This window comes from Elgaria multicarinata, chromosome 8, assembly GCF_023053635.1.
Source record: "Elgaria multicarinata webbii isolate HBS135686 ecotype San Diego chromosome 8, rElgMul1.1.pri, whole genome shotgun sequence".
NCBI classification, from domain to species: domain Eukaryota; kingdom Metazoa; phylum Chordata; class Lepidosauria; order Squamata; family Anguidae; genus Elgaria; species Elgaria multicarinata.
The window spans coordinates 57,624,175-57,630,301 of NC_086178.1; positions in this window are offsets into that span (position 1 = coordinate 57,624,175).

Consider the following 6,127-nt stretch of genomic DNA (forward strand, 5'->3'; position numbering starts at 1 on the left):
AGTTACTCATCCCCTTAATTCCCTGTTTGCTTTGTTTATCCAGCACATCTCCTTCCAAGCCCATTAAGGGACCCTGCCATAGCAAAACAAGTTAACCCTTTCCCCTGTCCTTGTACCTATAGTTAGTTTGGGGTGAGCTCTTCCAGCAGCAGTGGGGCATGCTAATACAAACTAGACACAGAAGATGGGTGAGTTGGGTGGGGGACTGGTACTGGTTTGGTTAGCTAATGCCTTGGAATGTATTAAGTGGTGCCTGTCGAATCTTTGACTCCTGTACTCGGAAATCACTTTTAATTCCATTGCAAAGCCTTTAAGGTCCTTGCAAGATTGCACCCTGTCCCTATGCTTCACCAACTTTACAATTGGCAAGTTGTTACATTTTGAGGCTTCCGCTCAGCTCTTTCCAGGTAAAAGGTTTTAATGTTAGCATCTATGGCAGTTGGGAAACTTGGATCTCTTCCATTGTTTGTCCATTTCCTACCTGCTTGGTGCTGACATGCTCTGACTTTCCCAATATTATATGTTTGTGCCTAAAGCTACATTCTTCTAACTAGGCAGGCATGTTCTGATTCATAGTAAGTGGATACTTTGTGGCACTAAGCAACAAATGTGTGTGTACAAGTGGTTTTGGATATCAAAATAAGTGCAAGATTGTATGTCCACATGGCTCTTGATCCAAGAAACAGGGTGTCAACTCAAAATGGGATAAGTTCATCTGTGCAGCAAACACAGATGTGAGGATGCTTTCAACTGCTATCTGTTGCCATATCAAAAAGGGCTACTGAAATTAACATCTCTGTTTCATTGCACACAGCCAGTTTGGCTTGAGGTAGACAGAGATCAAACTTAAAGAAAAATTAGTACTAATAGTGTATTATGCCACCTGACTAACCATTTCCTTTGCTAGACAAAACATGCTCACATATCTGTAAATAAAACAGATATTATAAAAACTCAAAATATTTCCAGTTCTTACTCATCCAAAGGAACTTAAATGCAAGTAATGTTGCTCTTGGAACTTCTAACTACCCATGAAAGTCAGGAACATGAAATTATAAGAATTTATAATGCTGTGGAACTAGTACAACAATGGCACACCTGAAATTATTATTATTATTATTATTATTATTATTATTATTATTATTATTATTATTATGCATTTATATACTGTCCCATAGACAAAGCTCTCTGGGTGGTTTACAAAGATTAAAACATGGAACAATAAAATCAAATATACAAAATTTGAAACCATAAAAAGCATAAAAACAGATTACATACATACAACATAGTTCATATATTCTGCCTTTCCACTACAAATAGGGCTCAAGATGACTAATGATATTAAAATATAAGATAAAAAACCCTATATAATTAAAACATAAAAGCAAATCACTTAAAATAGCATCAATAAAAGGAGAAATAAACCACAACCACCAGCCTACATCAGTAAATAGATTAAACAACCCAAAGCCTGCCTGAATAGAAATGTCTTTGCTTTCACTTTTGCATCTCAGCAGCATTTGGATTGCTACTTTCGCCACCTCCACCCTTGACACAGCCCCTAGAACTGTAACAGCTGCATGACAGGCAGAAATTCAGCAGGTGCAGATATGCTATGTACAGTGATGTAGTTACAGTTGCACCTGTTTCCTGTTATTTAAATAATCTCTTCTTCACCTGTTGAGTTCCTGTTTTAAGGCACAGAGCCTCTGTCAGGAACGAAGGGGGCAAGCCACCTTAGCTGTCCTTGATGACACGTTGCTGCCTCCTATCTTCATAAGCCTTCCCAGACATCGGATGAATGGCCCAGGCTGGACAGATCAGTGTGTTTGCTTAGCCACTCTCTCTTCCTGGGACTCCCTTTCCCCTGCCTTGTTGTGATCAGCTCCCTGGTGACTTCGTTTATCAGCAGCTGAAATCCTTGTTTTCTTTGTTGCTTGTACTAGTAGCATTATCAGCATTAACCCCTGACCTCAGAATGTAGCTTTTCCCCCCTTCTTCCCACAATTATGTTTACTGAGCATTTCCCCCCTCCTTAGTGAGAGAGATTACCTTGTGAGTCATGCACCATGGGTCCATTTGTCCTGCAGCCGAACTGACATATACAGGGGCTGTCAGGACCTCCTGAAAAGGTGTTTAAAGCTGATTGAATCTTCACAGAAAAGTTCATTTTTTGTGACGGACAAGACTGAAATTTGGGTAAGGCAGAAAATCAACAGGTCAAGCTGTCCTCTCTGATTTTGTATGCTGTGGAAACTGTGATCTCTTCATGAACATTTGCAAAATGAATGGCTAAATAGAAATGATCAGAAAGATGACGATGATGATTAGCAGTAGTAGTATCCTGCCTTTCCCCCCAAGGTCGGGCCTTAAGGTGGCTATGTAAGCAAACACCCATTTGAATAGGCTGATAGTATCATTTGGGAAAGTGTCATGATTTCACATACACTTACCAGGCTTATATTAGGTTTTATTGCATGTGAATATCAACTGAAGATACAAGCAATGCACATCTGACCTATACTATCCACACTTGGGTAGGAATTTAGCTACACTATAATGCACACATGATTATAACTTGCAGTTATGAGAGATAATTCTTAAAACAAAACTAAACTGGGGAGGACCTAAGAAGATGATGGAAAGCAAGCCATAGCCATGAAATACAAATGCACAGTAAGGAGCATGTGTAGATCATTGCCTTACCAGACCAAAGTATTTATCCATGCTAGGCATGATTCTACATTACAAGGACTTCTTGCAAGAGAAAAATAATGGAAGGGATCTCAATGAGTGCAGATACAGGAAAATCATTTTATCATGAGCTCCCACATTCTGCCAAGACCAGCAAAATGCAAAACAGATATCACACATTCTACAACAAACCTTCAAACAAGAGTTGGTATTATAGTAGCTCCTCCTTGAGGGTTTTTTGTTTTAAGTGCTCCATTGGAAACTTGGCAGTTTGTGAAATAAAGGTGCAATCCTATGCATGTTTAGATAGGGGAGAAATCCTACAAATCCCAGTATGGCTGGCTGAGGAATGCTGGGATTTATAGGACTTTTTTCAGTCTAAATGTGCATAGGATTGTGCCCTAAATGAATATAGGATGCTGCTGCTTTATATTAGGATGGACTGGTATTAGTCCATCAAGTCCAGTATTGTCTACACACATTGGCAGCAGCTCTCTGGGATCTTTCATGTCATCTGCTACCTGATCCTTTCTTTAACTGGAGATGCCATGGATTGAATCTGGGATCTTCTGTATTGAAACCATGTGCTCTACCATGGAGTTATAGATTCCCTCCTAAGGAAGGTACAAACAACCAAGACAACAACCTAGTGCTTTTACATGCTAAAGATGAGATTAATGCCCTCAAAGTACTGCAACAACAGCACCAGCAAAATACCCATAAGAGAACAGTCCTATGGTCCCTAGGAGAGCGGCCCAGGGACCATAGGATGACTCGTGAAACCCTTCCACATTCGGAGACAGCACTCCCACCTCAAAAGGGGGAGTCAAAGATCTGACTCCTGACTTCTCACAGCTGGAGTGGAGAGAACCGCAGCGGCTGCCTCTCCAAGGATGGAAACTCAACCTCTGGGAGGGTGGGAAGGGGGCAATCCAGTGGGCAGGGAGAGAAGGAGAATGAAGAAGCCAGGATACAACTTATCCTGATCCTCTTCCAGCCTCCTTTCGTCCCCCTCTGAAGCACCCTCGTTAGACAGGCTAAAAAGCCCATCTACTGAAATCTGCAGCGTAGGACGATAAGAGGTGAAGATCACCTCCACTACTCCTCCCACCCTGCATTGGATGATTGGACACCTCTGAGTTTGTATCCAATTGCTGAAGATGCAATTCGTACGATAAATTATTATTTTTATCATTAACAAGGTGACGCTTAGGTTATCTACAGTACATGCCTTCAAATACAAGAATAAGGTTGAGAATCCCATTTCAACCATACATATCAGAAGTTTGATTTCTTTTCCCAAAAAAAGCACTTTAAAGACTAGCAAACATATTACATTATAAGCTTTCCTAGGCAAGAGCCTACTTTGCCAGATGCATGAAGTGGTCTGAAGGTTGTAAGATCTCCTGGCATCTCCATCCTTTACTACACTTAATGGCTGAGCCCATGCAAGCTTCTTCTGTTCACTTTATTATTGGCTCAGATAGCATCTTCCTCTCTAATAATTTTATCCAATAAAAAGGAAATACCCCCTGGTCCTCTAAAGTGGGGGACGTGAGCAAGAAGATACAAGGGAAATGATGTTACTTTCTGCTGCAGATAACCAACTGAACATTTCTAAGAAAGATGAAGTCTATCCAAGACTGAGAGGAGGGCAGGAATTAATCAGCAAATGTGTTGGCAACAGTCTGCTCCAAAATACACTGGAGCGTGTCCAAACCGTACGCATTTGGCACTTTGAGCTGGAGCATGCCTGGCCTCAACATTCCACTGCAGCCCTTGGCTTTGGAGGATGGAGGAGTTAGCATAGTATGTAGTGCAAGTGTGGAAAAACAGGTGTTTGATGAGTTGCAGAGTAGTTAAGAAGAAAAGTTCAGCTATTAATCAGAGACTGAACTTTATTGATGGATGGGAAGAAGCAGTGAACTCCTGCGTTGTTTGGCTGAAATGTATCTCTGTGGCATCATTTGCATATTGTTATGATAATATGACCTGACTGGGAATCAAGAGATAAGGAAACATTTCCTGTATTCCTATAGACTTGAGTAAACCTAGACAATTTCCTTATGTTCTTTATAAGTCTCAGAGCATTTACTCAAGATTGCTTGATTTGGATTAGTTAGCCCAGACACATTTAAAAAACCCGTCATACGTAACCATCAGGGAGGTTAAAAAGTGGCAAAAGCAGGAATTATTCCATCTTTTTCAGGACATGGTTAAAAGGGCTGCAATCTATGTGGCTGACTGTGGTTACAAAATCATTGTTGCTATTCCAAATTAATTAATTTGAAAGGGTTTTAAAAATAAATGCAGCTCTTTTCACCCACCTAAGGGGGGCAGGGGTGGGGGTGGCCATAAGTAGTTACAACACATAAGCCCCCTCTAGTGGTAGTGAATAGATTAAGCATATATAGCGATAACCTAACCTTGCCCCTCACTAGCAGTACTTTGCTATAGGACAGAGCTTGCACGTGTTGTATATTGCATCCCGCCCACCATACCCAGGATGGCATCAAGGGTAGGCATGGTCAGGCATCTGCCACCCCAGCAGGGGCCCACTGACAGGACCCTCCTGCTCCTCCTCTTCACTACTGCAAGCTGCTTGTTCATCTGCCCCTTGTTCTGATCAGACAATGGTAGCAGTGAGAAGGAGAAGCAGTAGATGACGCTGCCTACTTGCTCGCTGGCTCTCTGCCAGTTAAGCAAGCAAGTGGTAGGAACACTGAGGGGGAGCAATAGCGGCTGGTGTCAATGGCAGTGAGAAGGTGGATTCAGTGGGGCCTAACCCAGAGGACCTCCAACAACATTTGTTTTTAGCTGTGTATATTTACTGTTTTTATACTGTGTGTTTTAATCTGTACGCCGCCCTGAAATCTTATTGATATGGGGCAGGATATAAATGTTTTAAATAAATAAATAAATAAACATGTCCAATCAGCACTGCATCCCCTTCCCAAAGTTGTGGCTGTTGCCATATTATTTTTCTCCCACTAGGAAGCAGTCTCTCTCTTTTTTTTTTGGTCCCCTTTTAGATAAAAAAAGAAAAGTAAAATGTCTCACTGATGTAGTGTTTGGCCACAGGTAGCTTGTAAGAACATAAGAAGAGCCATGCTGGATGAGCCCAAGGCTCCATCTAGTCCAGCACTCTGTTCACACAATAGCCAACTAGCTGATGAGCAGGGACCCACAAGCTGGACACAGTGCAACAGCATTCTCCCACTCATGTCCCCCAGCAACTGGTGCATATAGGCTTACTGCCTCTGATACTGGAGGTAGCTTGTAGCTTCTGGACATGGTTGCACACAGTTGCATATGATTTCTGGGCCAGGGATTCCGGAATACTGGTTAATTAATGGAGGCAACAGGTGGCCATGTGTCCTCTTTTACAAAGGTCAGTCCTCTATCTGAAGGGCTGCCAGAGAACTGTCTTCTA